This window comes from Synchiropus splendidus, chromosome 15, assembly GCF_027744825.2.
Source record: "Synchiropus splendidus isolate RoL2022-P1 chromosome 15, RoL_Sspl_1.0, whole genome shotgun sequence".
Classification (NCBI taxonomy): domain Eukaryota; kingdom Metazoa; phylum Chordata; class Actinopteri; order Syngnathiformes; family Callionymidae; genus Synchiropus; species Synchiropus splendidus.
This window is the reverse complement of record NC_071348.1, coordinates 996,212-1,023,424: the sequence shown is the minus strand read 5'-3', so window position 1 is coordinate 1,023,424 and position 27,213 is coordinate 996,212. Positions and strand designations below refer to the sequence as shown.

At 47.9% G+C, this 27,213-nt stretch overlaps 1 long non-coding RNA gene across 2 annotated transcripts in view; it reads left to right on the top strand.

Moving 5' to 3' along the window:
* Positions 1 to 27,213, top strand: part of LOC128771875 (uncharacterized) — an 87,886-nt gene that overhangs the window by 26,782 nt on the left and 33,891 nt on the right. For both annotated transcript variants that reach the window (XR_008416687.1, XR_008416688.1), the window contains exon 3: positions 3,513 to 3,566. This is a non-coding gene — a long non-coding RNA (uncharacterized LOC128771875). The remainder of the gene's footprint in view (positions 1 to 3,512; positions 3,567 to 27,213) is intronic.

Here is a 27,213-nt window from a genome sequence, read left to right as displayed (position 1 = left end):
TGAAAGTCACTTGAAAAAGCCTTTAACATGAGCATATTTATGCTCTGGGAGGATCTTTGAATGGAGGTGAGGAGCTTTCTTCTTCCATGAATGAGGTCACAGGGTGGATCTTACAGATGGGGTGAAGCGCAGACAGTAGCGTTCGTATTTCTGGACACTTCTGGACAATCAGTAGAACACTCATTGTTCAGCCAAAAAAGCATGATTCAAAGGAAGTCAGCTTGCAGTGATCTTCCAAAAGAAAGCCAGAGTTCACCCGCCTGCCTTGAAAAGCATCCATGACATATATGATCAAAAAACCCAAAGTGTTCCCTTCCATCAATGAATTCAATTCAGCTCCCCTCTCAGTAGAGTCCTTGAGCAGCACCAAAACATAGGACGGTTGCTCGGCAACGTGCGATTGAAAGTCACAGCAAAAGTGCTTTTTCCTGCGCGGCTTTTAACCTGCGCCTTAGCATGGGCTGCGCCACATTTCATCAGCGGTTCCAGCATTTCTACTTGAGTCTGGGCCGCGGCGACGGAACGTTGGAACAATTGTGAGGATTATTATTAAAGGGATTTTTCAACTGGTGTTTGAAGTGCGCCTCCGCTGCTTCATACATCTTTCCTGAATCACAATGGAGCGTATTTCATTCCAGCCTGGTGTTTGAAATGAGAAGTTGGAGCAGACAGCTGAGAGAATGGTCTCTGTAGTCTGCCTTTGACGCTTATGATGCCTTCGACTTTTTAACCCCAGCCTCCATTGGATGAAGGCGCCCCTTCACTGTCGGTGTGAGGCTCCTATTTGCTCTGCTTTGTGCCTGTCACACTCGGGATCCCCCCCCACTCCTCTCTCTCTCTGTCTCATTACCTCCCTCTAACCCGCGCACAGATCCACACAATGCTGTTCTCTTCTGTGTCTGCGCCTGCGGTCATTTTCAGGCAGTGATGGAAGGGACTGGGTGTGTGTGTGTTAGAGAGAGCCAGACACGCAGCAGAGAGTGATCTGGCTGGAACATGGAGGATGAAACTTGAAGATGCTGTTATGGAGGCAGAAATGACTTCATGAGCGTTTTCACAGGAGCTCACTGTCTTAGCAGACGCGGCTAATCATTCACTTATTTAACACGTATAAATATCGGTCACTGAGTACAAGTGGTAGGAAATGAGACAGAGGAGGTGAAGTATTTTGGGGAAAGTTGGAGTGTGAGGTGAGCTGTACTCTCACCTGTGACCACAAAAGAGCAGCATCTGATACCGGTCAGGTGGGAGAGTCTCCACCCTCTGAAACTGAATGAATGGATGAATGATTCGTCACGGAAGTGAATGAACAGGCACTTGAATTAGACCTCCCGTGCACCGGAGAGAGGCTTGTATGACACACATGAGGTAAATGTTTCACTCAGTTTCAGCAGTTCAAAGCAGAGGATCTGGGCCGCTGTTCTCTGCAGAAGGTTAAGAGTTCACTGCCCATGTGTTTATCATTAAAAGAGATAAATGACTCATGGGTTAATCGCTTGAATCCTTCCGTATGTGGTCGTCGAAATCACGTCAACAGCAGGCTGTTTTGATTGAATTCCATACAGAATGCTGACGCTAGCGTTGTACACATCTCAGCTTCAGGGTCCGCTGTGTTTAAAGTGACAAAATGAATCATTGTAACCGTCTCACAAGCCTGGGACAACACAAAGCCTCCCTTCTCCACCCTTATCTCCAGCGTGGCTGCTCTTATCTCATAAATGGGCCCCGTGCAGTCGCATACTCATCGTATACATCGGTGGCAGCGAGGTGGACAAACACACAGCGCGCACATATCAAATGGCATTAATGGTGCTGGACTTGATCTTTTTTACTGCTGTCCATTCGCGGTGAAAGACACGACGCATTAAAAAAAGGCGGGAGCGAGGGCTTTTTCTTCCAGACGATGAAATGAGAGGCTCATGTTGCTGCAATCTGTCAAGCAAGGGAAGGTTCAATGGGGGGTCAGACGGCGGGGGGATTTCCTCGCCGTGTTCCCTCTCAAATTACTGGGGAATATCAGAAGCGGGCGATACTCGACATGAAGAGAAGGATTGATACGCTCGGAAAGAGATGAGGAGACAGATGAAAGGCCTTCAAAACTTTCATATTTAGGAGTGCTGCGCTTATTGCAGCCGAGCGATGACTCTTGAAGAAAGTTGTCGCCAGAAGAGAGGCGGCTTGTGTGCGGGTCACTCACAGGTCAGCAACACATGCTGCGACACACATGAAGCGGGTCTTCAGGATAATCGACTTGCAATGGACTGCTGTTTATTGGGAAAAACTTCCCAAAGTTGGCTTACTTGAGTTGAGAGAGGTGTGAAATGAAGACAGGTATGATTACTCATGTGGTGCCCACCACCTAAAACAACGGCCGGTGAAAGCAGAGAACAGCAATTGACGTCTATTCTGGCAGTTGGGGGTCAAGACTGTGCACTCGGTAATGAGATAAGAGTATCATTGAAGCAAATCAGGGGGTGCTATTCCATCCCCGTTGGGTGAGTGGTAGGCAATGGAGAGATGGGTATGTCCTCTGTCTGTGAGACCGTGGTCAGAAATGAGATGGCAGCGGTGACAGTGGCTTCAGCCTTGGCATGGCGGCAGACAGGGAGATGATCTGGGTGGAGCCTAGAGTCCATGGTCGTCTGGGAAAAGTGAGAGAAGTTTAAGTACGTGACGAGGGCTCATTGTGGCGCAGACATTTGCCACATGAATCACTTCCATAAAAGCTCCTGGCTACTGCCTTTCGTTCCTGTGCTGCTTTCATTTGAACAAGGGAGGCGAATAATGATTTCTAAGTGGGCCGACTCACGGCCAGAACTTCAACCGGCTCATCGGACTCCAAGTATTGCCTCTAATATTGCTGGGAATGTTCGCCAACGGTTCTTTCTAAGGTGTTTCCACACGCAGAGTGCAACGCTCTCAGGGTCGTGGCCGTTTATAAATCCTTGTCAGGCGAGTAGGGACATGAGAGTCCCTTTGTTGTGGACACAATGAGAGGTTCTGGCCATCAAGAGTGAAATTAAAGGTTATACATGAAATGGAGTAGTTCCTGCAGCAGGCCGTTAAAGAGATTGAGATTGTGATCCTGCCTGTTGTGACATAGAATGGAATGGATTTGGGTCTGTTGTGTATCTTAAATGGGAAAGTTGACATTGGGGAGACGTGAGATAGAAGGGGTCGGGGGAGGTGGAGGGGGGGTGATGGATGAATGGATGAGTTGAGGGAGAGATGGGCGAGCGAGAGGGTCAGTGAGGGGAGCAGACCTGGGCTCTCAAGGAGGTCAGTGGAGCCAGACCACTTCATGCTCTCCTTCACCTGCTCTGCTCCACCGAGCATCTGACTCCCCCCTCCAGGGTTTCCCTCTTGCTCTGAAGCTACAGTAGCTCTTCATTCATCCTTTCATAACTGAGCCAGATGTTTCCCTTTTCAGTCAAAGCTTCTTCAACTCCTGACAGCTGCTGTGCTTTTGCTTTTGGCAATATTAATAGTAACAGTGGATTACTTTCTTTCAGGGTACGAGCGATGGGCTTGGACCGGACGGACGTCCGGGGCGAAGGTGCCACAAGGTATTTGGACTTTAATAACTGCTGAAAATCCAGTGATTGATTGAAAGCCTGTTTGAATGTGTATTTGATGCCACTGACATGATTTTATTGGTAAAATATTACTTCCCACTCCACCCTAAATTCCGTGAAGAAGAGCGCCGTCCACTGCTTCTATACATTCTTTCATTCCAGTTTTGCGGACTCGAAACAGAGTGGGGAACTGAAACATATTTTTCATCATGTATATTTTGTAATAAAGTAGTTTTTTGGTACTGAATGAAGAGTCTGGGAGGTTCAATATTCCGCTTTATGGAAGCTCTGAATCCACTTGCATATTCACAAATCCAAAATGTTTAATGAATGAGAGCGAAGGTTCTGCCTCAGGAATTTTAACAAGTTTTGTTTTGAAAATCAAATGGATCTTCAAGAAGGGCCTGTGTGGAAAAGATCATTTGGCTGAGATCCACCAAAAAAAGCCGGCGGTCCTCCATGATGAAGTGTGTGGGTACCTGGAGCGGGAATACAGACCAGAAACTGGTTTGAAGTGTGAGTGTTGCAGTGAACTGCTCGTCTGTCACGTAGTGAACCCTCAACCCTGGCAGTGCAACTCCACGGTCCGGGACCGACGTGGATGTTGGCAGGACACTCAGGGAACAGCCGTGATGCATGTGTGTGCATGTGCTGTGTAATTGCTAGGTGTGTGAAACTCACATTTCTCTAACTCGGTGCTCAGAACCCAAAACCAGAGCCAGCCATTTTTCTAATCCCAGTCTAACACACGCCGCTGGACAGATTCACTGGGGACCATTAGGTCTTTCCACAGCGGACATGTCCGAGGTCTGTCGCTCCAAGGCTGCACAGGATTTCCCTCATTTTCAAGCCTTTGCAACTGGACGTTTACTGGCTACACAGTGTGGATGGCGCCCTCTACCTCTCACTTTGGATCTCTTTCACACACACCAAGCTGAGGCAGTGCTCAGATGGCACAGCATGGCCCTCAGTCCGACCCGAACTTCACGGGAACGCTACATAGAGTCTTTCTCCTGATGTATCATTTGCATTGTGGCTCATGTATAGCAAGTGACATGAAAAGCCCTCAGCCCAACCCTTGTCTTTTCACTGTGTTGGACAGTCCGGAGAAGCGCTGCCTCGTCGTCAGAAAAGCCTGGGACGGCAAAATCCACTTGTTGAATCTGTAAGAACCTGAACCATAGAAAGTCATGCTACCCACTCCCTCGGTCTTTGACTCTGTCACATGACCAGACAAAAGTATGACTCTTCTTGACTGCGAGACTCGACCAAACAAATGGCTGGCTTGCAACAGAGGCAGGTGAGCTGGACTCAGCGTTGGTCCTTCATCTCTCAGCATCTCAGCGAGTCACAGCTCCAATAAGACAAAGACTTGGCAGCTGGTCGGCAGCCTTCACACCAAATGGATTGCAGCTGACTTTCCGGCGCGCTGGCTCTCAAAACTTGAAAAAAATGATCCCTGTTGCAGCCAAAATTGATTTTTGTGGGGAACAGATTAGCAGCCTGCGTCTGGCAGCGTGTCCATCACTGCTGTTTCAGTGTCCGTGACTTCAGAGCTGGGGGAGGCTTTACAGCCATTACATTGTCGCTGTGGAAGGAATTTAATGCAGCCATTTTAGCCCTTAAGTCAACTTTAAAAATGGAGCTTCAGTTAATGCAGCGCTCGCAGAGGCATTTTCCTCCCAGGCTGCCCACACAATGTGCTCCAGTTACGGCGTTGCAGCCAGTTATGTGGTCACCACTGGCATGACGAGGAACTGTCACTAGCATGAAGCTACTCAAAGCATTCACAGTGCTTCTTAAAATTCCAGTCATCGAGTGTGAGATTTGACTGCAGTTTTCTTCCCGGTTTTGAAGCCGTTTCTATTGCGAGTGCTGTTAAACCTTATTAGCAAGCAGAGCCAGTGCAGAGCTGACTTCCTGTCCGGGTGAAGGGAAGTGTGAGAACTTTTCCGACTGCACTCCAAAGTGGACGGACTGAAGAAGACTTTACTTTCATTCCATAACTTCCCTCTGATTGCTTTCACACCTGATATAATCTGTCATTAATATTATTTATCCACGCAGCTCGGATCCCAAACACATTAGCTACTTTCATTTCCATCATTTCTTTATCCGGATATTGCGTGAAGCCAGCGTTCACATTTCACTGGCAGGTGAGAATTGGATGGTGTGCCAGTTAGACGCCCACATCGTGGCGTTTCTGTCAGCCAATACACGTCAGGACGCGGCGATGGAGCTGATGTGAGTGCGTCTTGCTGTGTTTGTGGGAGGCAGAAAGTGAGAGAGCGATTTAATTATTTACAGCTGAGCAAGCGAAACTCCCTCTCCGTCTCTCCACGGCTCTCTGGCTCTACCCTATAATCCAGAGCTGGGTTATAAACACAGCTAAAGTTTCCATGGCTGTCATCCTGGGTGGCCAGCGAGTGTGTGTGTCGGCCTCCGTGTGCGTCTGCCTGGATATTGATGTTTGATGTCTCTTTCTTAGGTCTGTCAGGGTGTTTCATGGCTTCCTTCTGACCTTCCACCACCTGCATTGGCCTTCATTTGCCTGCTGGGTTTTTGTGCTCCACCAAGTTGCACTTTCAAACAATGACTTTCATGTTGGCAAAAGATGGCTGTGAAGGCTCTGAAGGGTTTGTGGTTCAGTGGCCTCAGGCTCCCTTTTTCTTGTCCTTGCCCATGTGGTCTAATGATTTCATTAAGTCTGGCCTGCCAGCGCACTGAGTGTAGGAGTTAAAGTATGTCAAGGTCTTCTCAGGGAAGCTTGGAGTGAAAGCTCGACAGAAGGATTAGTGCAGTGCAGAGGAGGCTGTATCAGGCTCTGCTGGTTAAGCTGGGAGCCAGGGGAACAAGGTTGTGGCTCAAGTGGCTGAAGTGATTTACCATCGTGGGATCTCTCTGGAGAGCAGCTCCAGGAGTGGCCAGCCGTGTCGTGATCAAGAACATGCTCTACATTAGAAGGTTTCTAAGATCACAGCTCTTTCTGTCCGTTTATCCATCCATCTGTCCGTCCATCTTTTAACATCTGACTTCAGTTGGTCTCTGCCTTGGTCCTGACTCTTATAATGTTGCAAGTGACGGTTTGAGGAATTTTCCTCTTGAATTAAAATCCAGATCCATCTGAATATCCATCCCAGAGTCCACCGCCGTCCCTGCTTACTGAAGCTTTTAGAAACCACCAACGCCTTGGAAAACTCTGTCAAACGTGTTGAGTTGAATAAACGCTCTTGAGTCCATAAAACGGATGCATTGTGTGCCCTCCTTGTGTCTTTGAAGGGAAGCCTGAGTGCTTTGGTCCGTGTCCTTGCTGTTGACGGCGATCCCTCGCGTGCCTTGAGGAAACGACTTCAGATTTGTGTGGAACATACACTCAAGGCTGCCGGATGAACTGATTATATTTTGTCGGATGACATGGAGGGTCACTGTAGCTGCACGCCTGTGCTGTTATGAATGTATATGGAAATTGCTTTCACCTTGTGTAAACACACTCGTACTCAAGGAAGCGCGGGGAGATGGTGCTTGAAGCTGGAGGTCGTTTACATTTCGGGAACCCAGAATGTGATGGGGTTTGTTTCAGGCAATTCAGACAACAGCTTTTGACTCAACAACTTATTGTGCATATTCTTCTATAGCTGAAACAGCGTCGGGTAAAGCGTGGCCCTCTGCAGCCCAACAGTGACAAATACACTTGTATTTTACTCAAACCAATGAATATTGAAGTAGATTTTCATGTATTTTGTCTCAGACATGAACATGACATTTTTTATGATGAGATTATAGAGCAGGTCCTATCCATGACATCTGGCAGAGACTGGAAGCACAGCCCTGGCTCTATGGCTAAGGTGTGGCAGCCGAGTGGGAGGAGAGCCTGGGTCAGACCCAGGAGAGGCTGAAGCGACCTGGGAACTCAGTCTGGGCCTCTGCTGCCCAACACTGCTTGAGTTCACAAAAAGGTGCAACGAAAAGTAAAATGTCATGAAGCGTGTCAAGTCCTGTCTAAAACAGCGATTCGCCACTTCTGTCTTGAATCAACGCTCTTCACCACTTTTCATCCCATTAACTTAAATGATCAGTACCATGATGGCTCTTCTGACCAAACTGAAGAGTCTGTACAGAAAAGTTCCAAGTGGCGACAGCATTGACAACTTTTCCTCCAAAACTCCAGCATCAATGTGAGTGGAAAATATAATTTGCAATTCAAAACCAAATATTTTTGTCAAGGAAAAGTGTCCTTCGTCTGTGGTGAACAGCTTGTGGCCGTTCAAACGTCCGGCTCTGGGATGAAGGCAGTGTCACGCGGCACCATGTAAAACAAGAATTTCTTTCAGAGCCAGTCGAATAATTTAGTAAATTCTGAAATGAAAATGTCTCTCAGCAGACCTCCGCACACCTCCTCACAGGTGGGATTATTACAGGCTATTAAATTTGGATTCAAGCCGTAAATGTTCTCAAGGTTATTGCCAGCAAACTGGAGGGTGAGGATCTGTGTGGGCCGGAACATGGCACTGAAAAATTCAAACCAATTCAGCGGAGAATTCGAACCATCTTCACCGTTGTGCTGTGGAGCACGCAGGCTCTCTGTGGAATTATCCCCCTCAGAAATTGAGATTCAGTGAGACGCAACTCTGCAGCAGAAGTCAAACAGGGCAGAGAAAACACCCGCGGAGATTTCAATCTTTACCTCGTCTTTAACATGTGGTGATATCATGTGAAAGATTGACGATTTATTGAAATAGACCGTGCTTCACACAAGAGCTGCAGATGATGCAGCTAAGTTGAGTTAGTCGAGGGAGGAAAGTCAGTCCTGTGTCCGGCTGAAGTATGTATTATGATGCTTTGCGAAGAAAAAAAAACAAAAACGGATGATTCTGACTGACATGAAAACATGACTCGCTTGTCCGTCACAGGGGCAACATCCAGCAGCTCCCACTGGGAGATCCAGAGGCCAGGCCAGTGAAGAGATCTCATCCCTCCCCCTGGTCCTGGCTCGACCCATTGGTCTCCTCCCAGCGGGCCGTTTCTCTAACCCCTGCACAGGGAGGCGTCCATGGGGCATCCCCATGAGATCCACCCACCCGAAGTAGCGGCTCTACTCCGAGTCTCTCCAAGGTGGCAGAGCTCCTCACCTTGTCTCTTAGAGAGAGACTGTCAAAGGAAACTCATTCCACAGTTCTTTCATGACCCGGAGCTCATGACCATAGGTGAGAGTGGGGACAAAATGACAAGACGTTTTCTCTCTTTGTCATTTCACCTCTCGGCGTGGGTCTGAAAAACACCTTTTCTAATCTCACACGTCAACACTGTCACCTTACGTCAGCAGGTCGGAGCTGTGAGCCGTCGCTCTTTTGTCGCTCCCCTTCATGAAAATCAGCAGATGAAAAATCCCCGGGATGAAAGTGAGCCGGTGTAATATGACGGTCGGACTGTTCTGAAGGTCTAATGAAAGGCTTCTTTGAGAGGCCATGTCAGAAGGTGAATGAGGGTGAAATACGGAGGCCCTCTCATATCCCTCATCGTGGTCTTTGGCTTGAAGAGAGAGCGCGCCTCTGCTTTGAGAGAGTTCTGATCAGTTGCAGCGGCAGTTTCGGGCATGTCTGTCTGAGCGCGTGTGTGCACTCACTGAGGGAGTTGTTCACCCTGCCGCGACCTGTGATGGTGCAGTTTGATTTATAGCAACATTAAGGGTCTGTTGCCGGCGTTTGCATTTTCACTTTATGTTTCCTCTCCCTTGCATTGAGAGATGCGGTGACTTATTAGTGCGACGGTTTCTGCATCACGAGCATATGAGTGAGCAAAACTGATGTGTGATTAAAGCTTGGAACTCCATTTATATGTGGCGCCTTCTCACGCAGATGGGCGTTTTGACAATCAGATTCACAGGAATGACACGTGCTTCTATTCTCCTCGCAGTCCGAGGACAAAATGCTTGGGCCACTTGATTGACTTCGGCAGTTCCGTCACATGGGTCATGATTAAAATCCTTGATACATGTGCATGTCTGAATCATATCAGGCGGAGACGGATGGTGACGCATGCCTGTGTCGGCCCCTCAGCTGCTGTGAGACAACATGCTCGTTCAGTGTTTGCAACTCCAGCGCATGAGACCGTCCCAGCGTTAAAAGTTGGAGTTAGTGAGGAGGCAGATGGAAGCAGTCTGTTTGTGTAAATCAGCTCCCTCAACGTTTTGCTTCCCTCCGCCTCCCACAACCAAAGGATATATTTGCTTTAGGATTGGACAAAGTGAATTGACTTTTTTGTTATGATAAGGCGTTCAGACTGATGAAAGGCTTGTGTTTGGTTTTCCAGCTTGTGTGTTATTACATTTGGTGACAGCCAATTGGCTCACGGCCGAAAGGCCAGCTGCCCTCATTGACCTCAGCGACGTCACTCTTCCTCCCACTAAAACATGGCTGTATTACACAAAAAACCAGGACACCGTCTGGAGCCAGTTTCAAAAGCAGCATTGCTTGTGATTCAAGAGTGTGATGAAGTATGAGCTCCATACTGCCCCCTACTGTTGCTATAACCCCAGGTACACCGGCCCTCAGGCCTCCTTTTCCTTTACAGAATTAATCCTTTGCCATTTCATACATTGGATCATCAACTGGAACCAGAGATCAGGAGAAACTTCTGGACTTTAATTCTGTCCTAATGCCGAGCTCCGAATGGATTTTTATTGAAATGACTGAATACTTATTGAATATAGAAAGACTGTTATGTTTTAGTGACGGTCGTAATTCCAATGTCGATCCACGAACCTTGTCACGACTCCTTGCTGCGACTGCGTGTGTTGTGCGAGCGAGGTCTGCAACACTACTTCCACCTGCCGTCCAATGGAGCCCCTTGCTGTCAGTCATATTTCAAATGAAAGCATAGATGGTAGTGACTTGATGGAGGTCTGTGTTTGATCGAGCTTTGGTTTTAGGCCTGTTTTGCCTCTGAAAGCCACCTGGTGGAAACCTTTTGATGCTTTTCCTGAGAGCGTATTTGGCTTCCTTTGGCAGCCATGACTCTGGAACACACCTGAACTCTGAATACATCCAAGACAAAAGCAGCAAGCTGGAGACGCTGATTCACTCAGAAGAAAGTTCTCCTCCTCCGGAGTCTGTGGGCATGAGCTGGCTCCCCAACTGAATCATCGAGGGAAACTGAAAAGATCTATTTTTGGGATGAGTCCAGCTCCCCCCCCTCCAGTCACTTTTCTTGGCATCTCCTTTTTCCCTAATCCATGTCATGGCCATTCCCTGGGCAATAAGAGGTCACCCCAGAACAGTTTATAGAAAGTGCACTGCAGCACCATGTTATTTTGGAAACTTGCTCTGGTCCCTTGTGTGAGTGAAAAGCTTTGGAACAACAAAACTGGAAGGCGGCAACATCGAGCACTTATCTTTCGGAGTTCCTTCTTTTTATTTAGCAGGAAATCTTGTCCATTCAAACCCCGCTGGAGTCGGGAACATGGAATCTGTCGCCACATCTGCTTCGATGTATTCTGATCTTTCCATTGCTTATTATCCCGGTCCTCCCATGGCGTGCCGACCGGCTTTGATGTACATATGTCGTGCATTATCTCATCGGATTTCTCATTTCGGTCTCCCCAATTAAAACCCGTCCTGTTTGACATAGAGAGAGCGAGGAAGAGAGTGACGTGCACCCGTTCACCCTGCTGCTTTAGCTCAATAAACACAGCCCATCCTCCGCCCCGCCTCTCTCGCTCCCTCTTTCCAGCATGAGGTCACCGTCCAGTGTGATGTTGTTTCCTTCACAAACAGGCTGCACTTCCTGTCCGCTTCAGCTGACTTTTCCTGCACTAGCCCCTGCGGGACACGTTTTCTTGTCAGCCAAACCCCCAGTATTTATTTTAATTCTTTATTCTAAGCTCCATAAAAATCATTTCCATCGCTGCCTCAGTCAGAGGCGGAATATTTGAAGGCTTTGCTCGAGTGTTACTCACCCGAGTGAGTATACTGACGGGACCAAATGTTGACGTTGCTTCCATCTGGATCCGAATTTCATTAATATGAACTTGAGGCAGATGTGTTCAGACCTTGAACAAACTTAATCAGAGTTCATCATTGCCAGATGACGAGTTGGAGACCGAACGTCCGAACGATGTGTCCTTCTGGAGCTGCGGTGGTTTATGGAATCTGATCGCAGGTTTGCCCATCAGTGGAGAGATTCCGCTGCCTTCTTCTCAGAGACTGCTGAATGCAATGGCCACCAGCCTGACCTTCATTCCTACTTGGAATGTTGTCTACGGTTCAGAAGAGGAATGGCATCAGGCTCCGGACATGTCGCGCCCCTCTGCAGCATCAGCTCCTCTAGTCTTATTTGGAAAAAGGTGGCATGGCTTGTTGGGGTTAGGTGAGATCGGCAGAGCATCTTTTTTCATGAGGACTTGGTCTCGGTCCTCGTTCCTACGCTCAGCATGGAGTGTGGACTTTGGTCGACTCGGATTTTGAGTCGCAGAAAAAGTTTTGAATTGAACAATGACAGTTGCAGATAAAGGGGATCAAACAATCCATCCATCGTCCACTGCAGGTCCATGGAATGGAACATGCAATTGTGCTGCGTCGAAAACCCCTTTTAATTTCTGAAAAAATGTCTGCACTATTTTTAGCAATGACAGATTCAATTTTATCACAATCTCACATTTTTTTTAGACTAACCCGGTTAGTCTGGAGTCTAACTGGTCAGTATTAGTCCGAACCTAAAAAGACAAATCTGACAGTTTATGCCAAAGAACTTTGTTCTAGTTTGGGGAATTTCCAGACAAATCTTTGACATTCTTTGCCTCAGCTTCATAACTTGAATGATTCTTTTTCTCTCCAGAATTTGGTGCCTTTGATAGACTGTCCATAAAGTTTTGAAGTGAGACGTCATGTTAGCCGTTAGCTGGGTTAGTCTGCGGTACAAACCGACGAGGATCACTCCATCATGCTGTCATGAAAGTGTGTGGTCAAGTTCGCATCACGTCAGGTTGAAAAACAACTCAGTTGACTGGCTTCTACACTGTGAGAAGAGGAGCGACAAGCACAACACTGCTCCAGAAGTGGAGACCTGTTGAGTCCTGCTTCCAGCCGCTCCCTGTTGACTGAGCTTCTCCCTGTGTCCAGGAGAGCAGATAGAAACAGGTGCTACTGTCATTTCTTATGCATCTATTCATCCATTCGTTTCATTGTAAATGAAGAAGTGAAGGCTGGCAGTGGGGAGTCTGGCCTGTTTCGGGAGAGGAGCTGTTTCCAATGGTGGAGGCAGTTGAGTTCACAATCCAAAGCAACAAGTGTGTCATCGTTTCTTGTGGTTTTATGGAGTGAGGCACAGCTGCAGCCTCACAGCAACAACACGGGCTGGGTTGTGCACGCAGCCAAGCCAACAGGAATCTCGCCGGCTTTGAATAGGTCCTGCTTACTTTCAGGAAAGAGGCTGATCTGGGTGAGGAGTTGAGCGCGGCTACACGCCCCTGTGTTTTCCCAATCCTCCGCCGTTATCAGCTGAGGCATGGATGTGGGAAAGCCCCGCAGGCGGGATGACATCATGGCCAGCGCAGCGCTCCATATCGCTCGCACACAAGGGTGGAACCGCAGAATGGAGGGACATGAGAGAGAAGCCCCTGAAAACAACCGATGGAAAGGAAAACAAGCCGCTTGCGTCGAAAACTTTCAGAGATGCTGACTCATCATCCGAAGCATGATGGAAGACGACCCTAACATGCATCCGTTACAATAACACGGTAATGTTGACATTATAGCCGCTATCGACGGCCTTCCAGATAGCGTCGTGCAGCAAATTGATTTGAACATTTACATTGATTTTTTTCTGTATGCAAGCCTCTTGGAATTTCTGCACGCTCAGCAGTTTCGGGCGGCTTTGACGGTTCCTCTCCGTCTGCTCATCTGCACTCATCAACCCGAAATAAAGAGGAGAAGGAGAAATTGAAACCGATGGGAAAGTTAAGGTCGAGACGTAGTCGCGGTTTGTGGACGCATGATGGATTACAGAGTGTGTCCAGCCGAGTACCCCCTGAACTGCTGAGTCATCGTTATTATGGTCATTGAAATATCATCCATTGTCATTTAAGGATGTTTGGAGGCCAAGCCGAGCTTCTCTGTTGTCCCTAAGTGTGTTCTGCAAATGGAAGTAAAATAAGATGGAATACAAAAATACAGCAAATGAAATAACCGAGTAGGCTTGGGACAAGGTCGTAAAATGTCAGTGGCCTCCAATACATCAAGAGATAAGTACATCAAAATGAGACAGCAAGTAGGCAATTAAAATAGAAATCATATCAATGAATAATGATGAGCTCGAAGACATGCTTGGGAAATATTGACCAAAAACAATCATAGATTGGTGACTTTACTAATCTTAATACTTTTAATAAATGATTCAAATGGATTTTAAAGAGTACTTGAAGCAAATGAGACAGATTATGAAGAAGCGAGATTCAGACATGTTAAATCAATGTACTGTACACGTGGCCCCTAAGCCACGCTTTGCCCCTAATTGCTTCTAGAAGCCATGTCTTCTGTTTCAAGAGCACCATCGGAACAATGATTTGGATGAGGAAAAGACAGCCCTATTCTCCGTTTCCGTCGACTCTAAACCATCTTGGAGTGATTTCAAACGCCACTAGCTTTGGTTCAAAGCTCAAAAAAGGCCATAACAGGATGTTTTCACCTTCATATTATCCCATTCCCTGAACCAGGCGATGAAAGCAAGAAGAAAGAGCTCCAACCCTGAGGGACGGTGACATCATCATCATCATCACTGGCATCACCACCGTGACCACTGCAGTGACTGCATCACCCTGGTCAGCAGCAGCATCGCCGCTCAGAACGCGGTGTAATAACTCTGAATTGAAAGGCCTGTTGGAAAGATGACATCACTCGCTCCCATCTTTACAGCTCTCCAGCGTTGAACCACCTCTGAAAGGGGAAAACGTTTGCAAATGCTTTGACGTGTTGACGAAAGGTTGTCAGCTGCCATCTGTGTCCTCCAGGCTTTTAAGGAAACCTAACGTAATTCCCACGCAGCAAACAAAAACCGACACTCCTCATTCGCGGCAAATGAACTGATGTGTTTGCAAGAGAGTGAAATATCTGACAGCAGTGGAAAAGTCAGCTGTTTGGGGAGGAGCTGGAGGAGACTGAAGCGTTTGAGCAGAGCGGCAGCCTTGCCAGAGACACGCTTCATCAAGTGTGACTGTGCGGGTTCCTAACCCTCCTGTGGAGGAGCGTTCCCTGTGAATCTGAGGTCTGAACGAGGCTCAGCGGGCTCCGGGGTCTGACTTGGCCGGCAATATCATCCCAGCTGTGGCGTGAGATCGCACAGAAAGATGGACGTCTTCCTCTCATGACACCAAGTTGAAGCTTGACGTCATCTAATTGCTTGACCAGGAAACTATCATTTCAGAGCAGAGACTTGTTTCACCTGAGCTGCTGGTCATTTTCAGGGCCTGTGTGCTTACAATGGTATAGCTGGCCTGCTCGTGCGACGGCGGACACAACTGTGGCAAGTGTCCAACTAGCTTACCAAGCTGTGGTGTGGGGTCAAAGAGCAATGTGAAAGCCTATTATTATTCTTTGGTCGGAGGATAGGTCGCAGGGGCAGCAGCCAGAGCAAAGAGGCCCAAGCATCCCTCTCTCAACGTAGCTCACACAGCGCGTCTGGCCGAAGACATAGCTGCTCCACGGTTCCTTGAGTGAGGGAGTCTCTGCCCTGGGGCCTCCAGCGAGTGAGACATGTCCAGAACACAGCTCCTCTCAGCGTGGAGGAGCCACCAGAGTCCCTGGAGAGATTTTGGTTCTTTGAGCCCAAACTCATTCATCAATCAGATGGTTTCTCTTGTTTTTGAAGTCAGCTGATGAAGTGATTACCATTTTACCACTGTTGTTGAAAAATATTGAGTCCGGAAGTTGAGTCCACGTCACTTTGACGGCAGTCTAATGGCTCCTCTTCCTGCTGTTATCGTTTGAATCTTTTGAGACATTTCAGACTGCATCATTGACCTTCCATGGACGTCACAGTTGAACATGGCGGGCCGGTTCGGTCCGGTCATCCTGGGTTCTCACATGACCGGAGAACAGCGGCTCCTTTCACAAAATCTGCCCCCACTGCAAATGTGAATGACTGATTTCCAGCTCAACACTGGAGCCAGTCCAACTGCGTCTGCAGCCCGGGCCACCTCATCGCGAGAATGATCGAGGTTCTCCCTGCACTTGGTCTCGTGAGCTCACTTTACAGGCTTCGCTTTGTGACTCACAAGACTCACGCTGGTGTTTCCTGACAATGTGTGTCCAGCAACAGAGTCTGAATCATCATGACACAAAGCATATGATTAGCTTTGAGATAGAAGTGAACCAGAGCGAAGCACACGACTGAGTCACACTTGGCAGCGAGAATAAGGACTTGGACTTTAATGCTAACGTCCACGATGGAATCATCATCTCAACTCCCACGCGCTGTTCTTCTAAATGAAACAGTTTAAAGCAAAGATTGTTCTGCGAAAGACAGCAGCGTATGATGCAAACATCGGGGCCTGGCCAAGGGGCCATTTATGGTCCCTATTCAGGGTTCATTCACCCTGTGCCTCGGTTCGTGAAATGGTCGTGGAAAGTTGGTCAGACACTTGTCACGTGTAACTACAATGCATCAGAGGAGATTGGAATAAACTGAGAAAAATAAACAAAGTTGAGCTGCTAAGGGCCAATGCTGAATGCTTGAATGCAGAAGTGTTCTGTACCTGTTGGTGAAAACACAAACTTTGGAAACTAATGCACAAACCTTTGGAACTAATAAACAAATAGCAATACACAAACAAATTCACAAACTTCTTTAGCAACCTTTTTCTTTTTTCCTGAGATTGTAAGGGTAAGTTTGTAAAGATGTTTTCTGGGTTTATCAATGAATTCTTACAGTTTTCTAAATGTGTTTTCCAGGTTTATAAATGAGTTTTTACAGCTTGTAAATGAGTTTTTAGATTTTGTAAAATGGACAGAAGATCTAGCCAACTCCTAGTCTTGATCCCGTGGACTTGGTAGAAGCGGAGCATTCCAGCCACCACATCCGGATCACGTATTCAATTTGGTGCCCTCCCTTTCCGTATGATTTTTTGGAAAATTTGCATACACTGGAATCACATTTACGAACTTGGAAATACACTTACAAACTCAGGAAAAAACAAACCAAAACAAAACATAAGAGTTTGTAAATTTGTTTGATATGTTATGAATGTGTTTCGCACCTCTCAGCCACCGTGAAAACATGATGCGCCTGTCGTACGAGAGCAGTTTGACTCCTGTAGCAGTTTGACTCCTGGAACAGTCTGACTCCTGCAGCAGTTTGACTCCTGCAGCAGTTTGACTCCTGGATCAGTCTCACTCCTGGAGCAGTTTGACTCCGGGGCAGTTTGACTCCTGCAGCAGTCTGACTCCTGGAGCAGCCTGACTCCTGCAGCAGTTTGACTCCTGTAGCAGTTTGACTCCTGCAGCAGTTTGACATGCACCAGTTTGGACAGCACAGGTAAAAGGTCTGCGACACAAAGGTCCCGAGCGTCGTGAGCTTCCTGGCTCATCCATGGAGAAACACACTCAGCCACGAGTCACAACACTGAGCGACTCCAAACAAGGCAGATTATTGCTCTAATTAAGCCTCAATAAGGCCTCATTAAATGGCCGCAGGCCTCGTTAGGCGCTTCATTAAGTCATTTCATCCTTTTATTCTTTCATTAAGTCTCTTTTCATCTGCTCTCTCTGGGAATGTGGGAGTGGCGCCGAGGTCTGGGAGAGCACGACCTTCATTTTCTCCCAGACAGAGGCTTTAATTAAGAGCGGAGGAATCCTGCGCGACTCCGGACCTCTCACAGAGGGAGCGCTGGTGAGGTGGGGCTTTACTATGCCACTTAGCGCTCAAATTACCGCTGCTGCTGCTTATCCTGTCCTGGCGCAACCAACATCTGAATGTACATGGCGGGTGTGTCGCGCTGGTGAATGAGGAACTTTGGTTCACTCCAAGCTCGGGACATGTTTTGTCTTCTTCTGTGAATCTATAAAGCAGCGTTGGTGGAAATGAAGCTATTTTCAGAGAGAACTGCCCGAGGAGACCCGCTGATGATATCTCACCTTTTTAGCAGGTTTCTCAGTCAACACTGACCGTTTTTCTCAAAGCACTTGGGGATATGACTGCACTGGAGAGGAAATACTGACATGTTAGACGCTGCCGTTCAAGTATTTTCAAACTACAGCGAGAGTTGCTTGGATCCCATCTTGAGGTTGAGAGTCAACTTCTGTGAGGGTTTGTAGATGCTCTGTGCTTGTGTGGGACTCCTGTTTCCTCCCTCAAGTACCTTATGTTTTCTGGTGACTCTAAACTGTCAGTACGTGAGTGAGCATCTATGTGTGACCCATAACTCCGACACAAACTAATTAAGACCCGCTCGCAATGTACCAGATAAGGCAGTTTGCAGACGATGTGGTGCTGTGTTGTTCAAAGTAGCAGCAGTCTCTGTGCCACTGACCACAGTTCTCAGTCAGTCGTAAGTTGACTGTTCTGTACCAGGTGGATGAGTGGCCCTGTTCTTATGGAGTCCTGTACAAGTGAGGCTCTCAACAGTATGAAGGTATCTCTGTATGATCATTCCTCCTTCAACGCTGGATCACAAGAAACTCTCCATTCCGCAGATAGAACACTAGGCTTTTGGAGCCACATAAAAAGACTTGGCCTCGAGTTTGGCACCTGCTGTCACCTGCCTGCTGATCGATGCTCCTATTCTCACCTGTGGTCATCAGCTGTTGGTTAGTGACCAAAGGAACCACACCAGATCTGGACTCACCGACAGGTTTGGCCATCAGAGAGAGACTCAGAGTAGAACCACTGCTCCTCCACGTTGAGAGAAGCTACTAGAGACATCTACTTTGGGAAGGTAAGTGTTTGGGACACACCTAACTGGGAGCAGGGTTAGGGCTACGCTGCCTTCCACTGCAGGACACAACATTGTGTGGGTCATGAGAAGTTTCCTGCGTGACAAATTGTATTTTACTGAAATAGTTTCGCATTCCATTTGAATAAATACGATTTGGGTCACAGCTTGCGGTTAAGAGGTGGCCCGTTTACAACCAGTGTGGTCTCAAAATGACCACCCAGACTGAGTCCAAATGACCTCCCGCCACCTGAGAGACGTGGATGCCTTGTGATTGAGATTCCTGGCGCATCTCTGGTCAGATAAAAGATGTGTGATATTGACATGGAGAACATATTACGGCTGCCGGTAAACGGCCCCTGAGAGACTGCAGGTAGCGATGAGGAGAGGGGTTTTACTGCGAACAGGTGTCTGGGTTTCTATAACATCATGTGCTTTATTATTGCATAAAGCATAAAACCGATGCGTGGAGATGGATGATCCTGCGTCTTGAAGGCAGTAAAAAGCTAATAATAAATGAGGGCGAGATCAGCTGGGAGGATTTGACGCAGGTGTATGTGGAGACGGTGCGTGATAAAAGAGCAGAAACACAGCAAAATTACCCTCCATTTGGGCAGTGTGAGGGGATTTTGAGTGTTGAATTGACAGCATGTGCTTCAGCCTTTATTGGCTGCTGAAGCTCCTGCTGAGGCGGCAGATGTGCGTGGCAGAGGTAGCAAGACGATCTTTCCAAATTGATCGGAGCTGGTGAGCATCTGTCCTGCGCCGGCCTGCGTCCTCCTCGCTCAGAGCTTCAGCAGGCGTCCACACACTGCCATTCACCCGCGAGAAGGGGCCGGCGTTGGGCTGCAGGACCGTTGGCTTCTATGCTGAGGACCGCCAACTTTAGCACGTGGAAGGATTGTGAACATCGGTGTGACGTGGTGGAGGCTAATAAGGAACACACACAGATGACTGAAAACATGTGCCGTCGGCAGGAAACACAAGGTGCGGCTTCGGGAGGCACATGAGCAGCTTCCACACACCCCCTTGTGCAAACACACGTTGCACTATGAAAGCAGAAGTTCAGAAGAACCGTGCTTTTTGTTGAAGGAAGTGAAACTCAACAATAAAAAAAGGCCAACGTCACGTATGCTCCACTGTACGATAGTGTGTGAATGTTACTTGGGTTGTTATCAGTGTCTTTTACGAGGTGGTTCGGCATGAGGGCTGATGCTGGTGTGACAGAGGGATCACATGGGGGCTTGGCTCTCTGCCCCTTCTTGCTGTGGTGATGGATGATGTGACAGATGAAGTTTGCTGATGATATAGCGATCTGTAGAGAGATCAGAGGGGAGAAATGGAAGCTTGTGAGGAATAGTGGAACAGATCATCAAGCGTGATAGACCAAAATCAAGGGAGGTGAAGAGGTGAGTGCGGGCAGGGTGGAACAGGTGGACATGACTGACAGCAGCCACAGAACCCGAATAGCACAGTAGTATTGACTGCCATGATGAATGAGTCAGAGGTGGTGATCCTGATGTCGTCGGGGATGAAGAAGAGGACGTTGAGGTCCATGATGAAGGAACACAGACATGATGGTCAAGATTAGGAGGATGCTGACTTGATGTGGAACCCTGAAGCTGTCACGAAGCAAGGGAACGAGGAGCGAATGCCACGTGTTGAAGACGTGGAGTTGGACCCAAGTGCGAGTGGTGAAGGTTACGGTTAGGCAGGAGCGAGTTAGAAATGATATTTAATAATTAAACAACAGAATCACAACTTAAAGAGTCACTGAACCGGGAGAAAACAGAGCAAAATCTAAATGTCCAAAGGGAGAAACCAAACTAGCAGAAGTCCAAACATGAGTTAAAAAGTCCAAACAGAAAACGTCACTGAACCGGGAGAAAACTAACATAAATCACAGGGAACTAGAGGAGACGAAAACACAATGAACCAAGATAGTCAAGAAACACACCAGGAAACACGAAGAGACAAAGCACTAAACTCAGGCACCAGGGTTTAACACAGAGGAATCAAAATGCACGGAGCGAGAGAAACAAACAAGGAGAGCCACGAGAACCAGGAGTTACCACAGGGAACGAGAGGACTCCAAATCTCAGGAACTAGAGGAGCAATGACCGGGAAAGGGACACAATGGGAGAAACGCAGGAACTGGAAGAACAACGATCTGGCACACGCTGCTGGAGTCCAGGTGTTCTTGTAATGAGGGTGATCAGAGGTAGATTGGCTCCAGCCGTGTGCCGAGGAAATAGGAAGAACGGAGGGAGGAAAACAAAAGCAGGACTCAAATGACAAAGTAAAAGCAGGATCATGACAGAAGCTTGTCTAGTCAAACACTCAAAGCTGGAAAGCACTTTCCACTGCTCGAATCAGAACCAGAAAACGTTATTAATCCAAAAGGAAATTATTTTCGTAACATGCTCTGTACCCAACATATCACAATAAAATAGAAATAATATTCTAAAGTGCAAAAAGCAATACAAAAGAGCTTAGAAACAATGTGCAAGAAAAGGACAGAGTAAAAACATGCCAAAGAATCCTTCACTGTACTGTACTGTGTACAGTCTTATTGCCACAGGAAGAAAGGTGCTTTTGTGGCGCTCAGTCTTTGAGATGGGTGGTTTCAGTCTGTTGGTCCATGTGCTAGTGTATTGGACCAGGAGCGGATGGAGGGGGTGGGTGATGTTGTCCAGGATGCTCCTGAGCTTCAGGAGCATCCTTCTCTCCGTGAGCGTCTCAGAGGAGTCCAGTGTCACCCCCACCACATCAGCAGCTTTGCCAGGCGGGGAACTTGAGCGTAGACCATTCAAAAGAAGAGCTTCAATGGGTCGCACACCTCCTCGCTGACAGAAGAGCTGCGTGGTTCCCTCTTGCAACTGTTGTTCTGACTGAGCCAAGTCTCTTCTGGCTTTAAGTGGCTGTAATTGCTGCGACAGTCGACTGAATGAAAGCAATCGAAGTCAAGCAATTACAGCAGAATGGTCAGCGGGCCCCCGGGCAGTCGTGCTCACACACACATATATACATACCACACACAAACAGGCCGAGTGAGGCGCACACACGCGCTGTCACCCACACATTTCCTGCATGTTTGAAGCAAGATAGTCCTTTCTTCTCTCTCTAGTTGGAGAGGAAGTGCGGGCCTAATGACTTTTCCGATGCGTCACGTACACTGCGTGTGGGAGGCAGACCGCCGCGCCACACGTGTGCATGTGAGAACCTTGATGCATACATGTATGAGCTCGCGAGCCGCTTGATTCCTGCATTTTTATGTCTCAGACACATATTGTTTTCCCTCCGTTGAATGCCAATAAAAATAAAGTTTTCCGTGTCAAGGATTTTGTGTGAAAACAAGCTCCCCTCACAGGAGGTTGTGACGAGACAACCTGACCACACACTTGTGTTGTTGCTCACAGAGTTTGTTTAGCCCTCGCCTCTCATCCGCCGCTTGAAAACATTTCTACCTCTGAGACTTCACCTCGCACCTTTTTCCCCCCCCTTGCTCCATCTCTCATTCTGCAGACGGCTCTCATCGATCCGGATCAAAATTTCATACCCTGTGTGAAGCCGAGTGTGCCAAGCTGGGAGAGGGATCTGAATTAATGCAGCACAGGCTTCCTGTAGATGTTGACTCAGACTGGGGAAATAAACACATTTTATGCATTAAATTGTGTGTTTGGAGGCCAAAACTTTTAATGCCTAGTGAACCAAAATAAAGTACAGAACAGTTTTCCATCGAATTACTGGATACATGAGAGAATACTGCATGCACTTTCATCTTTGACCTCATATCATGGCTGTGTTCCAGAACCAAGGCCTTGAGATGGGCGCTCCAACTCCCATCCATCCATCCATCCATCCTTCCATCCATCCATCCATCCATCCATCCATCCATCCATCCATTTCTTTCACAAGCTCACCTCCACAACTCAAAATTCTTGACTCAAAGCAACACTAGGACTCAGCTCTTTGTTTGTACTAAGGCGATCTGCGATCCCCAGACCTCAACCCCCATGGACCCCGACCCCTAACTCTAGTTAAATCAAAGATAAATGCAGTACGACATCATATATTTTCTTTTCCGCTCCATTTTACACTGTCTTTTTTGTCCAATCCGGAGCTAATCCACAGAAATCCCATTCTGGCACTTGAGGTTCTACACATTTTAAAGTGACTCATTTAAAAAAGAAGACATTTTCATGAAGCATGGCTGAAGGACGTGCTGCTTATATCATAGGTGGAGATGAGGAATGTAACCTCCATACTGAATGGATGTGGACAAGCGGCGATTTGTCTGTAAAAAAAACTGTAAAAAACCTGAACACTACCCGAACACTGCGCGAACACAAACACCCGCCGAGCTTCCTGTAATTCCCAAGTCAACCACGACAATAGCGACAGGTAGTAACACGGCACGATAATAAACAATCCCACTGGCGTGACGAGAATCACCCCTGGAGCAGAAGCCATCCCAGTCTTGGGCTGTGTCTCCGAGCGGCTGGCGGTATTCCAGGCCGAGGTGAGCTCCTGCCACGGGTTCACGCCAGGCCACCGAGGCGGCGTTTTCCTCCAAACGAGCTTCTATTCAAAGAGCGAGGCTGGTGCTTAGCCATGAGCGAGTGCTTAGAGAAACATTATTTCAGGTGAAATGAAAAGCGCTCCTCTGATTGGATCCAAGGCCTTTTGTGAACTCTTCAACCAAACTCATGGCTGAGCGTCTCTACCTTTGCTCCCCGGTGCCAACTCCATCATTCCCCTCACCGTGTCAGAAAACACCCACGCGCCTTCGCCTTGGTCCTTTCATGCCTTCCCCTCCCTTCTTTAAAACGATGAGCTCGGGGGAATCCAATGCACATTCTTATGTTTCCATCGTAGATTTTTGTGTGATTTCCTTCCTGCTCTCCCTTCTCTGGGGCTCATTAAAATATCCATTGGGCGTTGTTTTGCCATCACAAGCGCTTCACTGGTGTTAAGGAAAAACGCCTTGCCAAGTTCTGGCGGTCGGAAGTTTGGTCATTCCTTCACTTGCAAGAAAAGTAATGCACTTTGGATTCCTTTGGAAGTGCAGTAATATCAATGAGCGGTGGGATGGGATTTGCCTTTCTGACAGCCGAATTCCTCCGCGGTGCAGTTTGCTCAGGCACTAACTGCACAACCCCCGCTCCCTCTTCCAGCTCAACAAGGAGCCCACTGATGGAAACGCACTGGAGCTGAGTTCACGCCAGGTCAGACAGACTGAGCGTGCAGCCACAGGGAGGTACTGACTGGCTCCCAACCAGAGAAGCCAGAAGATGAACTGCTATTCTCTCGCTCTCATTCCAGTGGAAGTGTGAGCTGGTTGCTCCCGCTGAGTATCGGAGGTTGAAAGCAGCTCCAGGAAAACACTTGACCATTAGTGCAAATGAGAAGAACAACACAAATAAATGATACGGCTCTGAATTCCCCATCCGGCTCGCCCGGCCTTCTCATCTCGCTCGCTCGCACACACGCACACACACACGCACAGATCTGAATGATTTATTCATGTCAGCATAAATCCCGCTCATCTCTGTGTTTAGCCGGGCTCCGGCGCGAGCTACATTTGATTGGTGTGTGCTTGAGTGCGCATGTGCTTGTGGAAACCCACTTGGCCTTCCTTGACAAGTTTGATCTGAGTAAACAAGGAGTCAGCCAAATAACGGGCGGGGAAGGAGCGAGCGGGAGAGAGAAACAGGGTCAAAAAGTGAGCGCCGCAGCGGCGTGTTCAAGGCAAGACCCTCAAGCCGTAGACAGGAAGCTGATATTTTCCCAGACTTGAGGTTTTTTTTTCTTTTTTTGGAGCCTGATCCAACAATTGTCGTTTCCTCTCAGGAGGCTAATAATACAACACAACCATTGTGCGCTGTTTCCCCCTGCCCAATTGAGCGAGAGCAGAGGCGCTTGCCTGCGATCCCTCCACTCCCTCTGTGGCTGGGTGGAGTTAGGAAAGCAATTAGACTGGATTGTCGCATCACGCCGCGATAACGCAGCATTGTAGTCTGACTCAGATGAACATCAATGTGGAGATAACTTGGCTGCCAGCCCCTCAAGCCAGCAAGAGTTTCTGCTCTGTCTCACTCTTGGTGCCGTTCCAAATAACTTCCTCCAGGCTGAGCAGCCGCGCATCAGAGTGAGAAGGGGAAACCCAGAGTCTTTCTTGCTGACATTACACTTCTGCACAAGAAGGTCTTTGTGGGTGACGGACTACTTAAACAAACACTGGATGTTTATGGAGACCTTCTGAAGCGGTGAAATATAATGACAGCTGCAGGCTTTCTGCTTGTTCTACGTGACACTGTTCTGCTGCATAGTGCTGCGCAGTGCGAAGGGAGGATCACTAGCTCTGAGTCAGAGGCCGTGGTTCTCTGCCAGACAAAGATGGTCTGATAAAAATCCACCCAGTTCACATGCACACAGCAGTTGGAGTACTTGAGATTGGTCTTGGTCCCAAGAACACTTTTTTAGTGTCTCAGTCTTGAATCACTTTTTACTCTGTCTTGTCTCGGACTCTGGATTTCTACTCAAAACTGGTCGAGACCGATAGAGAAAACTGTCATTACTGGTAAGCATAGTTGGCCAAAGAAGGATTCTGGCTTTTTGCTCAGACTTTTTTTTTCAGGGTCTCAAACTAAGAGGGCCATGTTTTTTCAACACTCTTCAGAAACCAACAAGGTTTCTGTTGTTTGTCACACCAATGTGTTCCTGCACCCACTGCGCCTCATTCGAGGATCAGGTTGAGGCTCTTTATATAGACTGTCTTGGTCTTGATCTCCAAATGCCTCGGTCTTGTCTCAATCTCCATGCTCTCCAGTCTCGATAATGTCTTGGTCACTACTTGTGGTTCTACTGGAAGCCGTGTGGTGGCACAGAAGCACCAAGGCTTCGCTGAGCTTCCTGCCTGGTGCGAGCACTAGGAGTGAGCGTTCAGTGCACCTAGAGCCTACGGTGACGTGGCGGTCACACAGAGTCCCACTCTTTGTTTGATCATTTTACCTCATTGTTCGGGATGACCCTTCCATTGGAATAGGGGGCGCTGTCAGATCACTTCGAAAGACAAGCTCACATCTGAGTCATCCTGGGTCAAAAACCACCCCAACCAACAAACTCCAGTAAGCTTCACCCTCCCGTCAGAGACTCCCCCAATGCTGGGAAAAACTCCCGGGGAGGAGCCTGCAGATGTTAGTAGAGCGAAGGCACTTGGTGTGGTCTGTAGTCGACTATATAGCAGACATATTTACAGTGTGATGGTGACAAGCGAAGAGCTTAGAACCACTGAATGAAACAAAGTAAATCAGAGCAGAAGAAGCTGGTTGGACGGTCTGCACTGTGGAATGCCATGAAGTGAGAAAAGGCGCTTGCTGATGATCACCTCACGAAGAAGAAGCTGAAGATAAGAAGTGACGATGTTCGTTCCCTGAGTGGTCCCTCTCTTGCATCCCTGGTCTTTCTTTGCCTCGTAAACCTTAAATGCTCACAGGTTTAGTCAATAAAAGAAGCCGGGCAGGTAATCTCTTTTGTTTCTGATTTATTTACCTTCATATAAATCCAATATGTCCTCCCATGGCTGCTTATTGAAAAGCTGTAACTGTATTTGCATTTGTTTGCATTAACAGAATCCATGAAGGCAATATGTCCCGCTGGTTCCTGAGGGATGGCACCGGGGTTTATTAGAAACCACGTCAGGCGGAGGGAGGGGGCAGGTGCGACTCCGAAGAAGCCTCACTTGAAGGCCGAACGCGAGATGTAATTGCCTGTTAAGATGGATGGTTTTAGGAGTCTTCCTGACGGAGCCTTATAAAAAATATAAATGATCTTGCAAATGAAATATTAACCCGGGCGGTGCTGGTGTCCACTTCACACACCATCAGAACTTTAATATAGTCTTTGTTGAATTTTTAAACACACAAAGCCTCACATATTGTTCCCGGACACCGATTTGATCAATTGGTTCTCGGGAGATAATAACGTTAGACGGGGGGGAAAACATTACTTTTACATGAGTTGTGGTGGCTTTTATGAGTGGGACAGCGGCGGCGGCATTAATGAGACAAATTACAGCGTATTCCTCGGTGGTCCCCGCGGGCGTCCTGAAGTCGTCTGACCTGGCAGCCCTGTGATCTTCAGCCACACGGCTGTTCATGGCTTCTTGTCGCTCCAACCATGCGAATTCTGTTTTACCCATGGCTCCCTCAATTGTTGTGTGTATGTGTGTGTCCATGGGTGAAATGGCCGCTGAGCGTCCCGCTGTGCCGACCACATGCTCCACCCCGCTCCTCTTCCCTGCAGCCATGTCCCACCTGGCCGCTCTACCTTGACCACCCATGTTGTTCTGTCTGGCTTCTTTTTGTTTGGGACTGAATGAACATATTATTCTAGGCTCTCCGTCCTCGGGGCGAGGGGCCCCTGCAGCTGAGAGTGGTACTCCATGAAATCAAATCCTGCTGGGAAAACAAAATGATTGCAGCAGGAGTAACAAATAAACGTCAGTCTTCTGGGGAGCGGTGGTGCGCACAGGCAGATCACTTAATGGCCACATTAACAAGTTCACCGAGCGGCTCAGATGCTTGAAACACCAATATGAAATTCACGTGTGTTGAGCTGCAAATACAAGCGTCAGTGGATGAAATATGGTTATTGGTCACAAATGAAATCTAGAGTAATGAATCAGTTCTATAACTTGGATGGGCCCCGGGTCCG